This window comes from Equus asinus, chromosome 1 (assembly GCF_041296235.1).
Source record: "Equus asinus isolate D_3611 breed Donkey chromosome 1, EquAss-T2T_v2, whole genome shotgun sequence".
In the NCBI taxonomy this organism is placed as follows: Eukaryota; Metazoa; Chordata; class Mammalia; order Perissodactyla; family Equidae; genus Equus; species Equus asinus.
The window spans coordinates 201,221,996-201,247,603 of NC_091790.1; the positions used below are offsets into that span (position 1 = coordinate 201,221,996).

At 46.3% G+C, this 25,608-nt stretch overlaps 4 non-coding genes across 4 annotated transcripts; all 4 read right to left on the reverse strand.

Moving 5' to 3' along the window:
* Positions 1–442: 442 nt before the first annotated feature.
* On the reverse strand, positions 443–514 carry TRNAC-GCA (transfer RNA cysteine (anticodon GCA)). The gene has a single exon. It is a non-coding gene; the product is annotated as a tRNA-Cys (tRNA).
* A 1,680-nt stretch (positions 515–2,194) lies between these two features.
* On the reverse strand, positions 2,195–2,266 carry TRNAC-GCA (transfer RNA cysteine (anticodon GCA)). The gene has a single exon. It is a non-coding gene; the product is annotated as a tRNA-Cys (tRNA).
* Positions 2,267–11,003: 8,737 nt separating this feature from the next.
* TRNAC-GCA (transfer RNA cysteine (anticodon GCA)) lies at positions 11,004–11,075 on the reverse strand. Its single transcript has one exon. It is a non-coding gene; the product is annotated as a tRNA-Cys (tRNA).
* A 9,691-nt stretch (positions 11,076–20,766) lies between these two features.
* Positions 20,767–20,838, reverse strand: TRNAC-GCA (transfer RNA cysteine (anticodon GCA)). Its single transcript has one exon. It is a non-coding gene; the product is annotated as a tRNA-Cys (tRNA).
* Positions 20,839–25,608: the final 4,770 nt, after the last annotated feature.

The following is a 25,608-nucleotide window of genomic DNA, read 5'->3' on the forward strand; positions in this document are numbered from 1 at the left end:
AGCCCCTAAGCTGCATATTTTTAAATTTTCCTTAATGAGAGTATTTTGGCAGTAAACTCTCTCAGCTTTTGTCTGTTCTTTAAGAATAGTTTAGCTGGGAATAGAACTCTAAGTTGGCTATTATTTCCTCTCAACAGATTGAACATGTTATTGCACGATCTTCCGGCTTCCTTTGCAACTGTTGGGAAATCAGCCAGCAGTCAAAGGCTTTGTTGGTGATCTCAGATTTCTCTCTGGCTACCTTCAAAGGCTAGAGTCCTAACCCTAAGGCAGGAGATTCAGTACACATTGGAGGGCGTGGGTACCAGGTGAGGGGACAGTGGGAAAATCAGAGGAATGGAGCAAACACATCCCCTGAGAAGAGCTGCTCTGCTTGACCTGGAAACTGGATTCAGCGAGAGGAAACCAGAACTGCTTTACCACTGTTAGTGACTAAAATGATAGGGGGCACCCAGATTTGAACTGGGGACCTCTTGATCTGCAGTCAAATGCTCTACCCCTGAGCTATACCCCCTGCCATACCAGTAGGTCCAGTTAACATCCTCTTCCGCAGCCATACCCAGAGCTTCCGTCCCTGGTGCCCCTGTGGCATGCGTTGGCTGAGTTGCCAGACCTGCTTTGCAGCTAACTCATCTCCCTGCCTCAGAAGGAGCAACAGGTTCCTTTCTCCTGCAGCTCTGCCACCTCTCTTCCTACAGTCCCCGAATGAGGACAGTAACCTGAAGAGCATTCCTTGACAGGGATCCATAGTGACATCTATCTTGTGGTTTTTGCACTGGGCACCTGAAAACAGAGACTCAAATGCCCAATGGCCTGGCCAAGCAGGCAACACCTCAAAGATAGAACGCACATTGACTGGATATGGATCAGAGCTCTCTGCACAAGGCCACACCCTCTCTCATTGCCCTAAATCTCCATATATTCAACTCTTTAACTGCTGGGTGAGAAGAGCCATCTGAAGAAATGATTGAAGAAATGATTTCTCTAAGCTCCAAGTCCACCTTACTGTGGTCCGCTCTGTGATGCTGGGTCTCGGACTCTGTAAACCACGCTTATCCTTTCCAGGTGGCTTCCTGGTTGCTCCTGCCATTAGGGCTCTTAGAGGGAGACTGGAAGTTTGGAGCAGGAAGAAGCACTTGTTCCTTCTCACTCTTTGGGTTCCTGTGAGCGTCAGCCGGCAGTGACAGTCCATCCCAGTAGCAACAGTGATTGCCATCTGCAGTTTGGTGCTCATGGGACCAGCGTTGTCATGTCTCCTCAGGGACATTAGCATCTCCTTATAGATCTGAGTCCATGATCCACAGAGATACTCCCCGAGTGTGTAAGACTTAGCAACTTCATCCGCTTCTGCTTGGTCCCCCAGCCCTGGGGCGGTAGCTGCTTCTTCCAGATACTACCTCATGATACTCAGTCTTCCCTTTTTGCCTTTCAGTTTTCTCATTCTGGTTGTTGTTGGTTAGTTCTGCCCCCCAAAAAGACATGTTGAAGTCCTAGCCCCCAGCACCTCAGAATGTGACCTTATTTGGAGAGGGACGTCAAAGATGTAATTGGTTAGGGTGAGAGCACAATGGAGTAGGATGGGCTCTTGATCTGGTAGACTGGTGTCCTTCTAAGAAGAGGAGAGAGGCACTGCGGGAGAAGACTGCCACGTGGAGATGGAGGCAGATACTGGAGTGAGGCGTCTACAAACCAAGGATTGCCAACAAACACCAGAAGCTGGAAGAGGCGAGGAGGGACCCTCCCCTAGAGCCTTCAGAGGGAGCACGGCCCCGCCAACACCTGCAGCTCAGACTTCTAGGCTCCAGAATGTGAGACAACACATTTCTGTCGTTGTAAGCCACCTAGTTCGTAGCACTTTGTTACAACAGCCCTAAGAAACTGATACTCTGGTTAACATTTACATTAAATTCTCTCTATTAAAATAACCGGTGCAGTTTACATCTCTGGACTGGACCCTGTCAGATACAGAAGTCGGCACCCTTGGGGCCCTGGGAAACAGACCCTCAAAGAGGGTGTTGGGGATGGACTCGTCCTTGGTCTTCAAGGCAATGCTGAGTGCCTGAACAGACCCTGAATCATAAGGGATGGCCACATGAGGTTTTACAGGCTCTAGCCAACCTCCTCCTTTATAGGGCGTGGTCTCTGTAAACTGGATTTTGTCAGTTCAGTTCAAGGAGGAAAAGAGGACCCTCAAAGGGGGCATCTGGATTTGAACCAGAGACCTCTTGATCTGCAGTCAAATGCTCTACCACTGAGCTATACCCCCTCTTGCTGAGGGTAATACATAATTAATAAGCTTCTTTACACTTCCACTTACACAGAGGCTGCTCATTCTGACTTAGCAGAGAGCTGCTAGCCCTGCTCAACTGTAAACACACTCCCTTATGCCATAACTCTCCTCCTTTCCCCAAAGGGACCATGACTTGGCATCAGCTTGGAAGGTCACTGAAGGTTCCATTTGAGACAGCAAAGTCTATGCTTGGCTTGGTATACAGGCAGAAGATGAAGCCCAGAAGCAAGTTGCTGCTTATTAAGGACTAGAATGTTCATCATTAGCTTTTCAGTTGAGATCACTCTCAAATATCCTCTAGTGTGAGACCCGGTGTCCTCACCCACCTCGCCTCCAAATCCCCCATCTGTTTAAGGCACTTGAACTTTCCATTTTTATTTTAGCTTTCTGTTTCATATTTCCCGCCCTCCATGCTCACTTCTCCCTCTTGTCTTTCCTTTAGCCATCCCCTTCCATCCATGCTGACATCAATTTTCTAAATTCTTTGTTTCTTTGGATTTCTCTCTCATCACCAAATTGCTGTCTTTCTTGTGCTTTCCTGAAGTGGTCCAGAGGCTTGGTTGATTTGGGGGTGGGGAGGGTGTCAGCATTGGTGGCAGAAGGACTCTGTATTAGTTAGATGTTCCTGTATGACAAAATACCCCCAAACTTAGAAGTTTCAAACAATAAACCTTTATTATATCTTGCATTTTCGGAGGTTCAGGAATCTGGGGTGGTTTAGCTGGGCAGTTCTGGGTCAGGGTCTCTATGAGGTTGCACATGAGATGCCAGCTGGGGCTACAGCCATCTGAAGGTTTGCCTGGGGCTGGAGGAAACACTCTGAGCTGGCTCACTCACGTAGCGTTTGGAAAGAGGACTCGGTTCCTCGCTGGCTGTTGGCAGGAGGGCTCAGTTCGTAGCCATGTGGGCCTCTTCCCAGGGGTTGCTTGATGCATCCTCATGACATTGCGACTGGCTGCCCCCAGTGCTAATCTCATCCAGAAATACTCTCACGGACACACCCGTGTTACCGAGCAAGGGCTTCCTACCCCATGCACGTAGAAGCCAATACTAGTGCGCTGGCTTTTGAAGAGAGAAAGAGCTTTACTGTGAAGTTGACTGGCAAGAAGACAGGAAGAAAAGCTCTCAAATCTGTCTCCACCCAAAGTTTGGGGCAAAATTTAAGGAGTTAGGGGCTACTAAGCTGCAGCTGGGCCCAGGTAAGCCAACGGGCTGGTCTCCAATCACTCCACACATGGCAGTCAAGCTACTCGGGCTGCTGGAAGCCAGGTTTTCCTTAGTGAAGGCGGAGGTCCTGATGCGGCTGTGGGTTCCCGCCTGGCACGTGCGCAGTGCTGTCTCTGTTACTGAGCGAGATTTGACTAAACAACAACCTGTTTTAAGGAAGCAAAACTAGTTTAAGCCGGTCAATGTTTTATGCGCTGTTTCACTCAGAGTAATGTTTGACCAAATATCTGAGTACCCCGTGGACCAGTGACATTGACACATAAAATTAACCATCACATGTGGTGAGCATATATTTAGTTTTGTACAAACTTGACAAACTGTTTTTTGTAGCTGTGCCATTTTACACTCCTACCTGCAATATATGAGTGAACCAGTTTTTCTGTATCCTCACCAGCATTTGGTGTTATCATCTTTTTTATTTTACTCATGCTGATAGGTGTGTAGTGATAGCTAGCTGTGGTTTGTTTTTTTTTAATTTTTTTTTGAGGAAGATTAGCCCTGAGCTAACATCTGCTGCCAATTCTCCTCTTTTTGCTGAGGAAGATTGGCCCTGAGCTAACATCCATGCCCATCCTCCTCTACTTTGTATGTGGGGTGCCTACCACAGCACAGCTTGCCAAGTGGTGCCATGTGTGTACTCAGGATCCAGGCCAGCAAACCCCAGGGCCACCGAAGCAGAATGTGTGAACTTAACTGCTGTGCCACCGGGCCGGTCACTCACTGCGATTTTAACTTGCATTTCCGTAATGGTTAATGATATCAATATCTTTTCAAGTTCTTATTTGCCATCTGTATATCCTCTTCAGTGAAATGTCTGTTCATGTCATTTGCCCATTTTCTAATTGGATTTTTTTGTTGAATTTTGACAACTTTCTGTATATTCTAGGGGCAAGTCCCATTTTTAATGCTTTTACATCTATATCTGAGTATCCATAAACAATATTGAGTATTGTTCTGGGTACGTTTTTAAAACCCAAATGGCATAATGCAGAATGAATAGTTCTGCATCTCAAATTCCTTTGCATATGACTTCCTATTTTTGAAAGCTGTCTGTGTGGCTCTCGCATCTGGTACATTGAACTTGTAGGACTCGAGAGGTAATAATAAAAGCAACTTTATCTTTGCCCTTCACTGTCCCTTTAAACTTCCTCAGTGAAATATTTCTCTTGCCCAAGTGACTTTAATGATCACTCTTAGGTGACAGCAAGTCCTGTGGCTGCAGTCTGAACTCAGCGATTAAGATGTCCAGTCCCATGAACAGTCAGTGCTCGGACTTGATTTCAACTTCCCTCCTCCCCTAGAAGTGGGCGAGCTGGGACGTGGGCCATCCTCTCTCCTTCCCCACCCAGCATTCATTCCTAGCATTTGGCGGGGGGATGGGAGGGGTGGGGGAAGGAAAAGGAGAATAGGAAAGTTCTTACCTGATGAGAACTGGACTGAGACAGCTTTGCTGCCTCCAGCCTGGCAAGTGTGTGAAATTATACTCTTCCGGCATTTCCACGGGACTCCTCCGAGGCCGCCAATGGGAACATTCTACTGCTTCCATGACCAGGCAATGCATTCTTCTCTTGGCTTTGCGTCACATAGACTCTCTCTGTTGAGGTCCACGATCCATTCTCTTGGGCAGAGTTTGACGTTGCTCCAAAATGGCTGTCCCCTGTGTGGCCCGCAGGAGACACGTGTGGGCCTTTAATTCCCACCCGTTCTGGCAGAACATGCCGGTCCCGAAGAGCGGTGGGCTGCTGGCCACCTGCAGTGCCAGCCGCCTGGGCCCAGCCTCATGCCGGACACGCCTCGCTGGAACCCCAAGGCTGGGGCACAAGGACCAAGCCCTCCAGTGGGCTCCGTGAAGCCCCTTCGCCAGGCTCGAGGTGAGGGGAGATTGCCCCAACTCTTCTTCAAGAGTGACACTCACACCACAGTCTCTCCCGAAAAGTGTTCCTCACCAGTGCTCTCTGAGCTCCAACCACCTGGCACTCTGGTGCCCTCGCGGCGGTGGGCGATCTGGTGATTAGATGTGTCGTGGACAGTTCCGTGCTGTCTCTCCTGCCTTTGGTACCTGACACCTGTTTTATGTCGGACTCTCGGTTGAAACTTCCTTTTAGCTGCTTTATTTCATTATATTATAGGAGTCCAGAAAGCTTTATACATCTATTCCACTGTTACTGGGCCTGCTTAGAATGTTTCCTGCTTTTTAATAGTGTTGCAATGAAAGTCTTGGTACGCATCTCCTGATGCACCTGTCTCAAGTTTCTCAAGGGGGCAGACCCAGAAATGAAAACCCTGGATTGCATGCACACTTTTAACTTTACTATTGTAGTTTTATGTAATTTTTATATTTATTTTACTATTTTCATTGCCAAAATTTTCTCCATAGTGAGTGTATCAATTATCCTCCCATTGTCCCATTGGTAACAAATGAAAATACCATTTCCTCCCCTCACCAACTCTTGATCTAGTTAAACTTCAACTTATCCTAAGTTTGGGGAGGGGAGTGAAAATGGTGCCTGTTTATTGTTTTAATTAATTTTGATTTCCCTGACTTCTAGTAAAGTTGGGTATATTTTCATATATTTATTGGTCATAAAAACTATCTCTTCTGTGAATTGCTTATCCTGTCTTTGCCCATTTTTATGTTGAGTTAACTATTTTTTCCTGATTGCTCTATAGGAATTCTTATTTTTTAAAAATAATTTTAAAAATTATTTCATTATTTGTTTTCCTTGTGGTAAAAAACACATAACATAAAATTTACCATCTTAGCCATTTTTCAGTGTACATTTCAGTGGTGTTAATTATATTCACATTGTACATCAGCTCTCCAGAAGTTTTTCATTATGTTTATGTTCTGGTAAAAATCCATTCTCCATCATATGTCTCGCAAAATTCAGAGTATCTTGTTTAAGGAATTTTTGTCATATAAAATTTTAAATTTTGATGCAATCAAATTACCTTTCACACTTTGTGATTTTGGGTCTGTGTTTAAGCAATCTTTCCCTGGGTCACGTATATGTTTGTGTCCCTCCAAAATGCGTACACGGAAACCTAATGCCTAATGTGATGGTATGTGTGGGTGGGGCCCTTGGGACGCAATTAGGTTGTGAGGGTGGAGCCCTCACGAATGGGATTAGTGCCTTATAAAAGAGGCTCCAGAGAGCCCTCTTGTCCCTTCTGCTGCGTGAGGACACAGCAAAAAGACTGTCCATGAACCAGGAAGCGGCCCTCAGCAGACGTCAAATGTCTGGCATCTTGATCCTGGACTTCCCAACTTCCAGAACTGCGAGAAGTAAAGTTCTATTGTTCATGAGTCCCCCAGTCTACGGTCTTCTGTTACCACAGCCCAAACACACTCAATGTTCTGTCATACATTCTTCTAAAAGTTTGGGTTTATATTTAGGTCTTCAATCCATCTGGATTTTTTCACTGGAATGAGCTAGGGGCCTTACATGATTTTTTTTTAGGAGCCAATTATCCAAGCACCATTTATTGTATAGTTCACCCTTTCCACACTGGTGACACCATCTGGGTCTTATATTCCGAGGTCACACTTCATCTAGGGCAATGCTTTCCGATAGAAATATAATGCAAGCCACAAATGTAACTTTATATTTTCTAGTAGCCACATTAAAAAATAAAAAGAAATTATTGAAATTAATTTTAATGGTATGTTTTATTTAAGCCAAAATATCTAGAATATTATCATTGCAACATGTAATTAACATAAAAATTAATAATGAAATATTATTTTTGGTCCTAAGTCTTCAAAAATCTGATGTGATTACAACGGCATTTTCACGTTTTCTGGTTGTGCAGACACTTTGGAATGGCCCCTGTTGTGCATGAGGAATTTCTTTCTTTACAAGACCAGCACCTCAGAAGAGAACACGGAAAGCTCTGTTCTCCAGGCCCTTTTGGGCTTCTGGAATAGGTCCAGACTCCAATAATAGGACGTACTCGCACAAGGCGTGAGGAGGGAAGCGGCTGGTATAGAGCCCATTTTGCCTGTAAGGATGGTGTCGCCATGCAGCTTCCGGGGCTTGAGCGTTTGGTGCAGAGCTGGTGCGTCCTGTGCTGGGTTTTGGTGGGAATGGAGACTGACGTCTACTGCTGGGTGGTGCCAGTCTGGCGGTTGTGGTTTCTTCATCAGTCCAGTTCTGCGTCTTGGTTTGGGGCGTTGTTCCAGAAAGCTGAACCTGGAGACCCGTTTTCCATCGCTCCTGTCTCATGAGATAGATATTCTTAATAAACTTTTATGGCTTAGTCTAGCTTCTGTTGCTGGCACCTAAAGGCCCTGACTGCCCCAGCAAGCTCAACCCCCGAGCGCTGTGTGCTCTGCACCACAGCTTGCTGAGAAATGCGTCTCCAGGGCGGGGGAGTCAAATCAGTGATTTTCCAACTGTCTGCAGCGAAAGACCAGCTTTATTTTTATTTGCTTAAAATCTGTCTTGGCTCAATCTAGTACTTCCGACTTGTGGACTTTGAGACCCACCACAACACCAGAGCTGGCCCATGTCAAACGGTTGTAGAATTTCCAAGCACTGGCAAAGAGCTCATGGACTGGCCCGTTTGTGGAGCGCACTTTGAGCAGCGTAGGTCTGACAGTCACACTGACCGTGAATTCGGATGGTCAGGGTGACCATGAATTCCTCTGGAATCCAGGGCTGACTTTACCACTCTTTGAGTTAGTCCTGCGAGCCCACTGTAGAAGTGCCTTTTGCAACCGTGGAAGACTCAGACTCCCCCAGTTAGGAACTGCATTCGGCGGCTGGTAACCAACGAGAGCTGAGAGTAGCTGTTGTGCTAAGGGGTGCAGACTCACTCACGGCCGTGCCTCGCATGTCTAAGGGGAAGGAAGGGAAGCTCCTGGGGGAACTTACTGGCAAGGGAGCAGCCAAATGCACATGGTCCCCTGAGCTCTCTTTATCCAAAAGAGAGGGGGCTTGGACCAGGCAGAGCAGGGTGCACCAAGGACCGTGCATCCACAGAAGGACCTCTCCCCTGAGTTGCTTTCCATTGTTATGGGGGGCTGAGAAGGCCTGAGAGCACATGGTTGACTCTAACAATGGGAGTTTCCTGGTCAAGGAAATGGCCTTGCTAGAAAAGCTTCCTTTTAATGACTAACTCAGACCCGCTGAGCTAGGCGTTTGCTAAGTTGTTGATGGGGAAAGGGCATGAGCCTTCAGAGTCATCTGGGTTTGTGTCTCCTCTGAGGTGTAAACCAGCTAGAAATGTATCTTTCTTTTGTAAAGGGTGGGTGGAGTCTAGCAGACCAGGGCTGGCATGGCCGCTCCAGGGTGTCTTTAGGGACACAAACTCCTTTTGTGTCTCGGTTCAGTCCTCCTGAAATGTGGCTCTCATCCTCAAGGTTGACTCGTGGTCCATGTTGGCAGCTGGTGCTCCAACCATCACATCTATGCTGTAAGTGGGAAGCAGAATAAAGGTGAAAAAGGGCACATCATGTCTGTCCTTCTCTTAAGTTGTCCCAGACGTCTTGTCCAATGACTGCTTCTTATCCCTCATTTGTGTCTCCTAGCTGGAGGCCAGGAAATGCGGTCTTTCAGCTGGGAACATAACTGTTCAGTATAAAATCAGGGTTCTGTTGCTAAGGGAAAGGGAAGAATGTAAACTGGGTAGTTAAATAGCAAGCTCTGCCTCCTCCACACACACACAAGCACACATACACACGTGCACACACACATTCTACATATATATGTGTGTGTATATATTATTATACATATATATGTGTGTGTATATATTATTATACATATATGTGTGTGTGTATAAATATACATATATGTGTGTGTATATATTATTATACATATATATGTGTGTGTATATATTATTATACATATATGTGTGTGTGTATAAATATACATATATGTGTGTGTATATATTATTATACATATATATGTGTGTGTATAAATATACATATATGTGTGTGTGTATATTATTATACATATATATGTGTGTGTGTATATTATTATACATATATATGTGTGTGTGTATATTATTATACATATATATGTGTGTGTATATATTATTATACATATATATGTGTGTGTATATATTATTATACATATATGTGTGTGTGTATAAATATACATATATGTGTGTGTATATATTATTATACATATATATGTGTGTGTATATATTATTATACATATATGTGTGTGTGTATAAATATACATATATATGTGTGTGTATAAATATACATATATATGTGTGTGTATATTATTATACATATATATGTGTGTGTATATATTATTATACATATATATATGTGTGTGTATAAATATACATATATATGTGTGTGTATAAATATACATATATATGTGTGTGTATATTATTATACATATATATGTGTGTGTATAAATATACATATATATGTGTGTGTATATATTATTATACATATATATGTGTGTGTATAAATATACATATATATGTGTGTGTATAAATATACATATATATGTGTGTGTGTATAAATATACATATATATGTGTGTGTGTAGCACAATTTCAACTTTTTTTTTTGTAAAAGGGATAGAATATGGCCAATATCTAGGGTCACTGTGTTGCGTAACTCTCGAGTACAATGTAATTGGTGGAGTTGTGTAATTCACAACCCGTGTGACTATACACGGCTTCCCTGGCAATAACCATCACCTCTCTGGTGTTCCTTCTATAAAGACCTATCATATGAACGCCTGCTGGTTTTCAGAGCTAATAAAGTATTTTACTCAGTTGATGAATTGCTATATTTTCACCTCTATTTGATTACCAGGAAGCTCAGAGAGACGTTTTGTGTTCAGCGTTAGTAGCTTCTCCTAACCTGGGCTCTCTGGATTAATTATTTACCTCCTCCCTTAAATGTTCAGTCTTTGCCCTTTTTTTTCTTCAATTTTTAGAATTGTGGTAGTGTACACATAGGATAAAATTTATCATCTTAGCCACGTTTAAGTGCACAGTTCGGTGGCACTGAGTACATTCATCCGGTTGGGCAGCCATCACCACCATCCATCTCCAGAACTTTTTCGCCTTCTGGAACTGAAACTCTGTCCCATGAATGGATACCCCCAACCCCCGCCCCAGCCCCTGGGCCCGCCATCCTGCCATCCGTCTCTGAGATTTTGACCGCCTCCTAGAAGGCAGCCCTTGCCTCGTGTACCTGTTTAATCGGTTGGACTTTTATTGTGTCTTTCATTACAAGCTACTTCAGATCCTATTTTTTTGAAGCAAGCTTGGTATAAACAAATAAAATCAGGATGCTAATAATTAGGCCCAAGGGAAACACAGAGAGAGCCTAGGGCGGTCTGCGTCTGCCTCTCCAGGAAATGAGAATGGCCGAGGAGGTAAAAACGAGCACATGAGAAATGTCACAAGTGGAACACTTCAGTCTTTACTGCTTGTTGGAGATTTAGATTCCGCGAAGCTGGGCCTAGCAGATAACAAGAAGCTACACCCGCTGTGGGGTAAAAGTGAGGTGGTACAGGGGGCACCTGGATTTGAACCAGGGACCTCTTGATCTGCAGTCAAATGCTCTACCCCTGAGCTACACCCCCAGCTGTGTATATTACTTTAATAAGACGTCTCCATGACTGTGGTCTTTTTCAGGCTGTGCTCTCACCATCCTGTGCCTCCCCGAGCCACAGTTCTGGGCATGCACCTCCACACCTGTCAGAAGCTGCCGCCTTACTCAGAGTCTGCACACCTACGCCCACCTGAACATCCCTCCTCCCACAGCACTTGTCACCCCTCGATCATTATTATTATTATTATAATTATTGGGGACAGGAGGATTTCTACCCATTCCCTTAATATCTAAGATGCTTTCTTTCTCTTTTCTTTTTCTCCATCTCCCACTCTCTGTTTTGGTTTCCTTTCCCAGGGACCAAGGTTGGGACACATCGGAGGCCCTCAGGTGCCTGGCTTAGCCCAGGGGAGGCACCTGGCCAAGAAAGCTGCAGCCCCGGCTTTCTGGGGGAGAGGAATGGGCAAGGATAAACCCAGAAGTCAGCACAGCTGGAGGGCCTGGCCTTGGGCACTGGGCCTGCTGGTTCTGGAACCCGCAGAGCCTCTGCTTTACTGTAATACATGTTTGAACATTGAGCCATCAGTGCGGTTCTGCTGGAGTCTTTCTTGGTTATGTTGTACTATACTATTAGATATGATTTTCTACTGTTTTATTTAGATTATTCCAAAGCGAGATGGGCCTTCCCCATAGAGGAGGATGGTCCTTTGGGTAAGGGTGTCTGAGTTGCTGCGCCCTGCTCGAACCTCCAAGTGCTCAAGGTCCGTTGAGGCGAATGTGGGCTCGTCAAGAGTCCAAGACCCCAGACGTGTCCAAGCGAGGCGCTGCGTGTGGCGGTCTGCCTTTCTTTCAAAAAAAAAAAAGGAGCTAGAGTATTGGCAAGGGGATGATTTTTTTCCAGAATTATAAACAACACTTGGATGAACAGGATCATCTTTGCCCACTTCTCAGGTTATTTCCCTCGGATCGATTCCTGAACGTGACAAGATCATGCTCCAAGGACCTCGCTCAGGAATGGGGCTCACAGCAGTGATTCTCAACTGTCGCTCAATCTCCGGTGGGTCTCCTGTGCGCTCCCCATCACGTCCCCCGCTCCGCGGTCCTGCTGGGTTACAGCATTCACTCTGCCCTTTGCCGGAGGGCTAACAGCTTCAGAAAGGCAGCCCGAAGTCCTCCGTGTGGTCCTCAAGGTATGGAGTTTGCTCCTGGACCCGCAGCTCCAGGCCCCTGGATTTGTAGATGCAACCTGATTTGACCTGGCTCTCAAGACCTCCCTAATCAGACTCTCAAAGACGGATACTTAATAAGCCAGAATGCCCTCCAGGTTACCTAGGAAACCGAATTAGCCATCAGAAGGCTGCTCAGTGAGGTTGCAATCAAGCAAAGGGAACTGAGTGCTCTGGATGGTATTTTCTCAGGCCATGGAAAATTATGACAAATTATTCCTGTCTGAAGTACTATCCCTTCTCTAGAGACAAGAATACTCACATCCACCAAACTGGGAGTCTCAGAGCATCCTCACTCACCCCTGCCAGATCACTGAATCCTGTGTTCGAGCCCCTGAACACATGGATCCCTTCTCCTCCACCTAGCGTCTCAGCTCTGTGATCTGTGTGTGTGCAAATCTTAGTGCCCAGATCAAGGGGTAGAAGATACATAACTTTATAAGGCCACAAAACAACTTAATCTCCATTTTGTGTCCCATCCTGCTGAGTCACAGAAGTTTAATGACTCAACCCCTGGACCCCCCCACGATTTCCCTCGTGTTGCACTGAAGTTCCCAAGGGGCTTTCAGAGGACTGCAGCACTGGGGGTGGGTGGGCATCTGGGCCTCCACATCGTCTTGGTCACATTGTGAGCGTGGGGACCTCCTGATCTCATGCTGGTCCCCGCTGCATCTTCTCCTCGGTTCCCTGGCACTCCTGGCCACGCCCATGCAGTGCTGGCATGTCCCATGTGGTACTCCCATGCCGGGACAGAGCTGGCTCCTCCTGTGCCAAACTTTATTCCCTGAATCTCCCAGCACCCAGACCGTTGGGTTCTGAAAGCAGAGCCCTGACAATTTGCCTTCTATGGGGTCATCCCTTCTCAGTGGTGTTAAAGGCACAACACTTACAGGCTGGATTGGGAATGTGGGGGTACCAGTCCTCACAGGCAGGAAGCCTTGATTACCATCTCCATTAGGACTGCCACACCTGAGCTGAAGGAAGACCCAGCTTCCTAACTGTTCTCTCCATCTCCCCTCCATGGCCCCCTTACTGTCCATCCTTCCAAGACAGCCTCTGCAGGGGCCTTCCTATGACTCGGCACTAAATGCGGTCCCTGAATTGTCTCCTTTTGTCTTCACATCAACCCTGTGAGATCAGAATGATTATTATCCCCAGTTTACGGAGGAAGAAACCAAAGCTTAGGGAAATTCACTAACCCAGACAGTCTAACTCCAGAACTAAAACTTGTGACCATATTGCAAGATTGAAACAGATGGAATCGGGTCTCTGTCTGCGTGGCAGTGCTGGGTAAAACATCAGCCAATTCCTTACTGTCTCATTTCCCTTCTAAAATATTCGGGAGCTAGCGGCCCATCACCCATTGCTTTAGGCTAAGTTACGAGACAATTAATGAGGTCCTATCTTGCTTTCACTGACCTTCCTGTCTGAAGAAGTCACTTTGGGTGCTCCTTCTCATAAACGTGTCTTTCTGGGTCACTTCTGCTGATGGCCGATCCCATCCGTTGTGTGCTGATTCTAGTTTCACTTTCACGGGGTGATATTATCTTCAAGTGACTCTGTCTTCAGGTTTCCAGAGTATCACATCCCAAATATAAATAAAAGTGGGAGGGTCCTAGGAGAAGCTGGAGGTAAGCACTTTTTTCCCCTAATCTCTGGGCAATCCCTGAGGCTGGAGCCCGCCTGGCCCAACAGCAGAGTAGCTGGTGCTCATCAAGGTGTCCACACATTTGTCACCTGGTCCTGTGTTGCTGCTGTCACTGCCAGTGATGCTGTTAATGAGCCAGAAACCACAGCGACTGGTGCTATGAGCGTGCTTCATTGTTTCTCCTTGCTTGTCAGCAAAGCTCCTTTTGGAAACGTCAGCCTATCTCCACGGCACTAAGAGGAATAAGGAAAGAAAGCTTCCCCTTACACACCAACACACAGTTTATGAACGTAAGACACAAAACCAAGTCAGAACGAGAAGATGAAAATAGTGGTTTTTACTTGAGGAGCATAATTTCCCCTGCTGTATATGAAAATATTTATCCACGAGAAAGGAATGTTTTTACTCTTATTATGGAAAATTTCAAATATATACAAAGGTAGTGGTCTCCATCATCCAGTGTATCAGTCAGGGTTCTCCAAAGAAACAGAACCAAATATATGTATAATTATATATATATATAAGAGAGATTTTTTGTAAGGACTTGGTTCATGTGATTGTGGAAGCTAGGTCCCACGATCTGCCATCTGCAAGCTACAGACCCAGGAAAGCTGGTGATGCAGTTCCAGCGTGAGCCTGAAGGTCCGAGAATGGGAGCGCTCAGGTGCTCCAGTTCTAAGTTCTAGTGTGAGGTGGGAGAAGACCCATGTCCCAGCTCAAGCAGTCAGGCAGAGAGCAAATTCTCCCTTCCTCTGCCTTTTTATCCTGTTCAGGCCCTTCACGAGCTGAATGACGCTCGTCAGCATTGGGGAGGGCAATCTGTTTTGCTTAGATTTTATTCATTCAAATGCTGATCTCATCTGGAAATACCCTCACAAACACACTCAAAAATGATGTTTAACCAAATATCTGTGTGGCCTATGACCCAGTTAAGTTGACACATACAATTAACCATCACCTTCAGCTTTAACAATTTTCAACACGGCCAATCTTGCTAGATCTAGACGTGTAACCCCCGCCCTCTAGGACCAGTTCAACTGACCCCATCGTACCAACAGGGTAATTAAGAGTGGCTTTTCAGGAACTGACAAGCGACTCCTTGTCCAGTTCAGGCTGGTTAAGGCCATCAACTCAGTAACGGCCGGTGCAGGTGACTGATAGGTAACCCTTTGACGTCAAGGTTTAGCTGCTCCCTCCACCCTCAGGTCATGGTAACACCGCCATTTTGTGAACGTGCGTCCTGTGAAGAGTCATGAAGCCTGACTACACCCCCGCACATCATCAGTTACCTCACCTCTCCTCACCTCCGGTCATCTATCTGTACACTCAGACCGCCCTGCCCTTCGTCCCACGAATTTTGCCCCAAGCCCTGGATTGGGGAGACAGAGTGCAGAGCATTGCCTCCTGTCTCCCTGCAGATCAATCTCACAGTAAAGCTGTTTTCTTTTCCCAAAGGCTGATGCTATAATAATTGGCTTTTTTAAAAATGCACATTGGGTAGGAGAAGCCTGTGTTTGTGTGGTGACAGATGCTTGGTCAGACTCAGGTTCAAGTTTTCTAGCAAGCAGTCGGCCCTGGAAGTGCTGTGTTCTTCCATCGTATAAGGATGCGCATCATGTCCGCTTGTCTCTGTTTTTGTGAAATTAAGTAACTGGTATGTTGAGATGTTGTTGACCTCATAGATTTCCCCGCTTCGGCGGCCCAGAGTTTTGCTGGTTCAGATCCTGGGGGCGGACATGGCACTGTTCATCAGGTCACTTTGAGGTGGTATCCCATGTGCCACAACTAGAAGGACCCACAACTAAAATATACAACTATGTACTGGGGGGATTGGGGAGAAAAATCAGAAAAAAAGTTAAAATCTTAAGAATAAATTTAAACAATAAAAAAAGAAAGTATGCAGTAAAAATTCTTCTTCTCACTCATCTACCAAGCCCCCTGTTGTGGCCACTGCAGGAAGCCTATGTTCGCACTTTCTTTGAATTCTTGCATAGATAGTCTGTATGTGTGAGTAACGAATGCATAGCCTCTCCTCGACTTTTTTGTAAACACAAATGCTAGCATAACACACACTATCACGCATCTAATTTCTAGATTTAATATAAGTAATGCATTGCCTGCAACTGTTTCTCTTTACAAGAAGACAAGTCTTGCCACAGGCGCAACCCAAATTTGATACAGACTCAAAGCCCCCGGAGGCATTTGAGGCATTTGATGCGGTAGCAGGGGTAAGGAGGAAGGTTTCCAGCTGAATTTCTACTTTTTACCCCATATCTACAGATAGATGGGGTACCAGGAGGTGCAAGTGGGTAAAGGGAAGTTTGGGATAATTATAGGGGGCACCCGCATTTGAACCAGGGACCTCTTGATCTGAAGTCAAATTCTCTACCCCTGAGCTATACCCACTACTAGGGTGTAGAAACCTCCCCAGGACTTTTCATTTTGGTCGCCACACTCAAGACACCTGTGACAACTGTAGGACCACCGTGTATTGCGCGCTGACAATGTGCCACATACACTGTTCTAAGGGCTTCAGATATATAATTTAAAAAAGTCATTCATGGCAGCACTACCACCACCACCACCATCACCATCCTCATCATGGATGACAATGACACTAGAAATTGAAGCAACTTGTCCCAAATCACAGAATAAGTGACACAAAAAGAGTTAAACGACCACCATGTTGTCCTGCCTCCACTCAGCTGCCCTGTGAGGGTGGATCTGCAGGGCCTGCCTGTCTCACGGCTGACCCTTCTCCCTGCCTGTGACAACCACAGTCCCCCACTCCTTTTCAGAATGGGGTTGCCCAGAGAGGCAGAGAGGGGACCTAACCCAGTGCCTTGAGAGGACCCAACAGAGGCTACTGGAAATCAGAGTGCTTGAACTGAGGTTTTCAAAATTTGTGAAAGTAATTAGCTTTTATATACTCATATATACTATGCTTTCACATAGTACAGAATTGAAAATGTACAAAATAGCATTCGGAGAAAAATCAAGGCTCCGTTCCATCCCCGCCACCCAGCCACCGGGTACCCTCTTTACGGGTCTCTTATTGTGTGTACACCTTTAAAAGGGAAAATGTTCTCTGAGGGCCCCAGGGTTAATTTAATTTTAGTTTATTGTAGTGCTTATATCCGTATACAAACATGTACACAAAACTAGATATAAATGCCTTGTACTTACAGTTTTATTCACTGACAAAACAATTTTAGAAACCAATACACATAAAATCACAAACCCAATAATATTCAAATTAATAGCAATTCAGATGAAATTGTTTTGCTAGAACGAACGGGCCCTTTGCAATGCGCTTGTGGGGCTGTCCGTGCCTCAAGACCCCGTTGTGTTCTGATTGGTCTCTGAAACGGCCTCCGCTGACACCCCCGGGGACACGGCTCCTGCTCCGATGCCCCTGCTGGAGGCTGAGGTCGGCTTCTGTTCTCTCATCAGCACAGGTGTTACAGCCCGGCGGGTGAGCACGTAATCATAAACACACAGGCGCGTTCCAGCGCGGGCGTCCAGGTTACAGACGGCCACCAGAACAAGCCATAGGATGCCTACGTCTGAAAGGTTAAGATTGTATTAAAATGTGACTAGAACATTTTAAAGATTCTTAGGTGAACTCAAGAACCACCAAGAAACACTGATCCAGCTGTCCCCTTGCCGCCACCACCCACAAAGAGACCCAGAAGCCCGCCCGTGCGTGTACACCGTTGGCAAGCATCAGGGCTGGGACTCCAAGGCTTTGTTCCTGCTTCAGTGTCTGACGAGGCGCGTGGCTGCCTCCCTTCAGTTTTTCCTCCTCTCTCTCCAACCTCCCGAGCAGCCGGGCAGAGAGCCTTTCTGAGGAAAACACCATCCTGGGGAGAATGAGTTGGTAAGTGGGTGACTTCGGGGTCGAGAAACCACAACGTCTTTGTTAGTAGAGCCACATAAGTCTGTCACTGGGGACAGTCCTGCTTCCAGGTCTGTCATCCCAGCATCCAATTCATGGAATCAAAGTGACGCTTTTGAAGCTCGTTTGGTCAAAGGAGGAACACCTGGCATTGTGAATGCTGGTATAAACGCCACCTAAAATGCAACACTGAAGGCAGAGCTCCTTGTCATTGCAGGAATAATGCAAGAAGGCACGTTTTGGAGCACAGCACCGTGACACAAACGATGTTCTCAGCAAGGAAGTTTTCAGGAAGTTCTAAGCAAATTAAGCAGAAATGTCGTTGGAACAGGTTGTGGCACACATAACTCACAGTGCATCCCAATGAGCTGTGCCGTCCTACCAATGAGATAAAAGCAGGCTTTGTCTTTAAAAAGTGATATGTATGCAAATAAGCTAAATTACATTTGTGACAGAGGTGCTGTAATACAAGAAAATATTTCATTGTGGGAGTATTTACTTTCTCTCTTCAAAAATGTTTTTGAAAATAGCTACTGAACAGAACTATTTTGTAGGTGTACCAATATAGTCAATTTCTGAGACATAACTGTCCCCAGTACCACTAAGCCCTGAGAAGTGCTTGAAGAAGCACTTTGTAAGTTAACCTAAGTGTCCTACAATGGTATTGGTATTAAACATTTTTTTGTAAAAAAGTGCATCAAACTGTTCTTGCATTTTGCATATATCTGTTGGAAATCTTTAACCAAAGTTTTCAACAGGGGCTGGCCCCATGGCCGAGTGGCTAAAGTTTTGTGTGCTCTGCTTTGGTGGCCCAGGTTCAGATCCTGGATGTGGACCTACTCTGCTCATCAACCATGCTGTGGAGGCATCTCACATACATAATAGAAGAAGATTGGCACCGATGTTAGCTCAGGGCACATCTTCCTCACCAAAAAAAAAAAAAAAAAAGTTTTCAGCAAATGGTGTACTCCAAAACTTCAGCTTTTGAAACTTTTAGGGAATTGCAATAAATGAAAACAAAATTTGTGAACAGAAAGACATGGAAACATATTCTTGTAAAAGTAAGAGAGAAACTGAACAAATTCAACAATGAGAACTCAAAATGGTGTATAAAATTTAATTTTGAAATTCTAAAATTGCACTCACAATATCTCTAAGCAGTCTTTGGCTGGATCTCCTCATTTAAATTGCATACATTTACACTCTATACCTGAAAGGAATGAAATTTTAAGAGCTTATGATTTGGCAGCCTCTAAATTTGGTGAAATATTCAAAAGAATCATGCTCATTTGAAGAGTTTTGTCATAAATATTTTTGTGGAAGAAATGTACTTTGAATGGAAGACAATATCTGTGAAAATTTTGTGACTAAAATTTTACATGTTGCAATACAGAAAACATTAGAACTGAGAATACTCTTCAATTTCCTCAGCACCTGTATCAAAAGTGTTTTTGTTAAATATACTGTGGTCTGCAGAGAAAAGTCAATTGAAAGGGGTTTCCAGGGGCCTGGGAGTCTGTGGGTCTCCCATTCCTTTCCCGGAGCCAGCCGCCCACCCTGGTCTCGCCTCTGGCCGGAGGGGCTCCGGAACAGCTGTCTGAGCCTCTACCATCCTGGTACCGATGAAGACGGAGGGGCGACGGCAGTGCTGGGACCAGACCCCAACTTCTGACTCCTCCGTGGGGTTCCTCCCTCCACCACACCCCGGGGAGCAAGAGGAGCCTCCCTGTGTCCTGACCAGCCACCCCCACCCAACTGTCCCCTCTGAACCACAAGAAGCCCGCGAGGCCTCCCGCCCTCGGGAGCTGTCCATCATGCACAGGTGGCTGGTCTGCACTGACAGGTGGCTTAAGAGGAAACTGCACGCCAGATTTCAAAGACTCAGTCTAACCCCCCCCCCCCCCACAAATCGTACAGTATCTCATTTATAATTTTTATACTGATTCCATGTTGAAATGATAATGTTTTGGATATACTGGATTAAAAAATACAGAAATTAGTTTCACTGGTTTCTTTTTACTTTATTTTTTTCCAGTTTTATTGAGATAATAATTGACATATAGTATTGTATAAGTTTCAGGTGTACAACATAACGATCTCATATTTGTATATTTTGCGGGATGATCACAAGTCTAGTCAACATCCGTCACCTCACATAGTTAAACAATTTTTTTTCCTTTGTGATGAGAAGTTTTAAGATTTACTCTCTTAGCAACTTTCAAATATACCACACAGTATTAACTATAGTCACCATACTGTACATCATATTGCCAGGACTTATTTATCTTATAACCAGAAGTTTGTAGCTTTGACCCCCTACCCACAATTCCCTCACCATCCACTCTTCTTATTTGAATACTGAACATGGCTGCTAGCAAAGGCACATTTAGATATGTAGCTTGCATTCTGTTTCCAGGGAATAGCACTGGTGTAGACCTTGGCCTTGGAAAGGAGCGGCCTTGACCTCACTGGCGGGGTTGCCTGTGACCCCAGAGCCAGCAGTCCCCTCCACTTGGGCTCCTTGCTGGGCGGTTTCCCCAGGCTTGATTCTCAGCCTCGATTCCTGCCACTCGAGGAGCCTTTGTGTTCACTCTCCGTCCTGGTTCTTGGGATCCCGCTCTCTGCACTGCAGGCAGGGCAGGAAAAGACGGTGGTGATTGTCATCAGAGATGCTCTGTAGCCACCGGCACAGGGCATGTGGCCAGACATGTGATCTGCACTCCTGCCTTGGTTTCGTCTTTTGTAATCTTAAAGGCTTCCTGTGAGGATGAAATAAGAACGACAAGATGGGAAGGCACTGAATCCAGACAGGAGAGAGTCGGGAGGTGAGAAGAGGCCTGGAGAGTGGGTCCAATTTTCCGTCCAGAGGGGATACAGGATCAGTAAAGCACCAGGGAAGGAAGACTAAGGAAGGCTTGCTGGAGCCTGGGAACTATAAAACACAGCTTTCAGGGGGCGCCCGGATTTGAACCAGGGACCTCTTGATCTGCAGTCAAATGCTCTACCCCTGAGCTACACCCCCTGATACTTATTGTTTCTCTCTCACGCCTTTATATTCACAGAGCCGCACCCAGGCCTTATAAACCATCACAGCTTCTGCACCTTGAGTTTCATTTCCCATTGTTACTATAAACTGGCCTTCCTGCTCTGAATCCCAACCAACTTTCTTGCCCGAGTTTGGTGGATGATTGATTTGGTCACAATCTCTTCCCCACAGCTGGAGGCAGCAGAGGTTCTGGGGCCCTCTCCTTACCTTACCTGGACGAGAAAACGCAGGCCACCTGGAGCCCTTCCATCACGCTCGCTCTGGGTCTGAGCCAGGCCCACCTCACTTATTTCCTCAGTCGTCCTCCATCTGTAAACTTTTCTTTATCTGTCCTTTTTTCTTTTTGCCCTTTTTCTCCTCTTTTATTTACCACGTGTCTTTCTTCTCCCCTCTGCTCTCCGATGTCACTCCCGGCCCTCCTCCCCACCCGCTCCCCTCTTCAGACCACCAAGACCTCCTCAGTTCTTCATCTGATTCAAGTACTGTCTTTTTCATACTAGCTCCTTACCCGAGCTGTAAATGGAGGACCAGGCCTAGTCAATAAAAGGTAGACCATTTATTTCCAAAAATAACATAGGTGACGGAAGCTAAGAAAACTGTGAAAATAACAGAAGCAACACTGGAGGACTCGTCCTGGGAGAAATCTACTCAAACACGAGGCTGCGAACAGTGCAAGGACCGCACGGCGAAATCCAGCCCTGGGAAGACACCGTAGCGCGGACACGAGCTTAATAAAAGGCAACCACTAACGTTTGCTCAGCAGTCCTTATGCTCACAGGGACCCTGTGAGACAGGCGCTCTGGCTGTCGGCCCGGCCCCACAGACGAGGACACCGAGGTGCTGAGATGTCCAGTGAGTTGTCCAAGGTGGAATGACTAGGAGACGGGGTGGCAGACTCGAGCGTTCCTGCACCAGAGTCCACACACGTAACCACAGCGTTTATGCTTGATGGTGACAGCAGTCCACACAGTCACAGGGGAGAGGAAAGGTCATTTATATAAATCACACTGGGAGAATTTAGTTGGCCATTTGGGAAAAATAATTAAAGTAGCAACTAAACTTCTTTTCGTGTATCAAAACAAATTCCAAGTGGATTAAAGCACGATGTATAAAATATCAGACATAAATAAAAGGATAAGAGACTATAAATGAATAATCTAGCTGAATTTTGAATGGCAGGGAAAGCATTTCAATGGAAGAAATCCCAACAGAAAATACCAATAGATTTGGCTACACTAACATTAAAAGTTTAGGTACACGAACAAAATCGAAAGGTTAAAAGCAAGCTGGGAAAATACTTCCACCATTTATGACAGACAAAATGTTGTAAATTAATATCCTTCATATGTAAAGAACCCACATAAAAAACAAAAGCCATCAATAGACAACTCACAAAAGGAAATGAGTAGCTAGTAGACAAGGGTGAGTGTTCAGTCTCAGCAAGTCTTAACAGAACCAAAGACATACAAACGAAAACAACGGTATAATTTTCACCTATCAAATTAGAAAAAAAATTAAATAGTAATGATCATCCTGGTACCATAAATTAGGGCTGTAAATTGGTACAATCTTTCTTGAGGAGAAGGGCATTTGAAACAAGAGAGTAGTTAAAACAGTTAATTCCCGTTGACCTAGTAGTAATTCTGTTTTATGAACCCATCCTTGGAAAGAGCCTGAAATATGAACAAATGTTGGCTCAAAAATAGTAAGTACTCTTAAGTGTTATAAAATATTTAAACAAATAGAAACCGACAATTCTAATATTAGAGAGGTAGGTAGTGAAGCATGGTGTACCCCCTGACCGAAAACTAGGTGGCTGTTGAAATGTTTGTTATCCTTCACAAGACAACGTGAATCACGAGTTAAGTCGGAGGTTCTCTATTCTGACCGTACATTAGACTCGCCCGGGCGGGACTGAAAACTCTACCGGGGGGAGGAGGTCAATCGAATGAGCGACCGTCACGGATATTCATTAAAACCAGGGAATTCTAATGTGCAGCCTGCTGGCATCACGTTCCTCTTGCAGACACACTTAAATTTTCATTGTTTGCACCATGACATAAAGGTGAGGACTGAAAAATAAATAGGGGGATTATGGGTGATTTTTAAACTTTCTTTTTTATACTCTTCTATAGTCTTCAAATTTGCTGCATAAAACGTTTTACTTTCAAAATCAGAAAAACCAATAAATATTACAATTTAAGCATATGCCCTTCTAGTAATTGTAGGCAATACCATTTCCTCTTGACACAACTAAAAAATAATTGCTTTAAGACAAAAAGGATCAGTGGAATGCTCATTTGGGAGATATGCATTATAATTTACATATCACTCATTTAAGCTTTTATAGGAAGAATTATTTCCAGTTTGCAGATGAGGACACAGCCTCACAGCCTCCTCTGCCATCTCGCCCCCTCCAGGTTAGAATGTGTGTCCATCTAAGATATGAATAATGGCTCCCATATGTTGAGTGTTTACTCTGTTGGAGACACTGTAGGTACATCTTCCCATTTCATCCTCCCAAGAACTCTCTGAAGTAGGTGAAATGACTGTCTCCCATGAAGCAGCTAAGATCACTCCCATTTTATAGATGAAGACACAGAGACCAAGAGGGGTTAAGTGACTTTCATTCAGCCATTCAACAAACACTGAGTAAACACTATTGCCTTTCAAATTCTAGTCTAGGCACTGAAGGCCCAGCAGTGAACAGGGCAAAGTCCCTGCCCTCATGGAGTGTATATTCCGGGAGGTGTAGGGTGACAGACAAGCAAACAAGTAAATGAACGAGCTCCTCGCAGACGCTGCAAACGCTGTCAGCAAAGAGCAGGATGATGTGACGGAAGATGGCGGGTGAGATGCGATGCTCTGGGAAGTGACATTCTGAGCTGATGTCTGAATGATAAGATGCCAGTGTGTAAAAATCTGCATACAGAGCATTCCAGGCCGTGGGGACTGTGACTGCCAAGGCTCTAAGGCGGGAACCAGCTTGGCAGATGAAGGAGCCTGGGCAGTGCCAGTGTGGCTGAGGCAGAGGGCCAGAGCAGGACACAGGAGCAGTGAGGGAGGTGGGGCAGATGAGTCACACAGGGCCTCAAGCCATGGTCAGAGGCAGGTTTATTTCCCGAGTCGCCTAGGGAAGGGCGGGCCTGGGCTGATGCAGGCCCATCTCCTCGTGCGTCCCGGGCTGCGGCCTCCGGAACTTTCCTGGAGGGCCCTCTGCAGTGGACTCAACAACATTAGGGTTTGTTATTGTTCATCCAGGGGCCTGGTGCTGCCCCCGTGGTGCCCACTTTCTTGCGGAGGAGGCACACGCGAGTGTGACACACTGTCCCTCAGGTTCTTGCTTTGTCAATTATCATTGTGATGCGCGCCGTGAGCCCACAGAACAGGGCAGGGTGGCCCTCGTCTGTGGGGTCCGGGAGAGGCAGCGACATTTCGCCTCCTTGCAGGAGGAAGGGAAGTTAGTTAGGAGAAGAGGGGCCCAGGAGGACCAGGCAGCATGGCGGAGCCTGAGCCAGAAGAGCGCAGAAGGCCAGAGTGCGACAGTCAGGGGAGACAGCCTGCTGCGGGTTGAACAGCGCCTTCCCCAAATTCACATCCTTGCAGGAACCTCGGAATGTGGCCTTATTTACAAAAAGGGTCATCAAGGATGTAGCTAAATTAAGATGAGGTCATACTCAAACAGGTGGGCCCTATTTAATGCAATATGACTGTTGTCTTTCTAAGAAGAGACGAGCTGCAGAGACCCACAAGGAGACGCCATGTGACGACGGAGGCAGACCCAGGGTGACACTTCTACCAGCGAGGGACCCCGCGGATGGCTGAGAACCGCCAGAAGCTGGGAGGGACTGGGGAACAGATCCCCCCTCAGCCTGATGACACCCTGACTTTTCACTTTCAGCCAATAAATTTCTGTTGGACAAGGCCACCAAGTTTGTAGCACTTTGTGACGGCAGCCCTGGGAAACCGGTCCGCAGCCCGAGAGGGCTGGAGGGGCCTGGCCGGCCTGAGGAGATTCTGGATTTTACCCTAAGAGCAATGGGGAGCCACCGCCCGGGGGTGTCAAGCAAGAAAGGCCCCTGATCCAGCCTGCATTTTCAAAGGAACCCTCCGCTACCCCGGTTCCCAAATCCAGGGAGAGTCAGGCCCCGCAGCAGCCCCGCCGCCGTTCCCGCCTGGTCATCACGCACTCGGAACCCCACGCTGTCGCCGGAAGGCGGGTGATGGTCAGCCTGCAGCCCGCCTCCTGGCGAGGGCACCCTGCGGGCCCTGCCCCCTCAGACAACCAGCCCAAACTGGCGCCCCTTGCGGAGAGCCGTTTGGCGACGTGCATCAAAAGCCTTTAAAAAAGTCCATTCTCTTCGACAGGGCAATGCCCTGTCTAGGAAATAACTAGACAAACAATTTGAAAATGTTTCGAGAAACACACAAGCCCAGCCGTGCATCAGAGCGCACGGCGGCCACACATCTGCCCCCAGCTTAATCGACTTGGAGCTTGAGAAGAGTGGGTGAAATAACACGCCGCCGGGGAAGGGATTTAGACCCCCTGCAGCTCGGGGACGTTCAAGCCTCATCCCTTCCTTCTGGTCCCCGGGACTTCCTTTGTCCTCTTCTCTGCAGTGGCTTCGAGCCTTCGGGCGGGCACGTCTCAGCTCCCCCGCGCTCTGGGAGCCCGAGGCCTCCCTTCTGCGTCTGCCCGCGCCAGGTCCCCGCACAGGCGTCGGGACGCGCGGCCCAGGCGCGCTG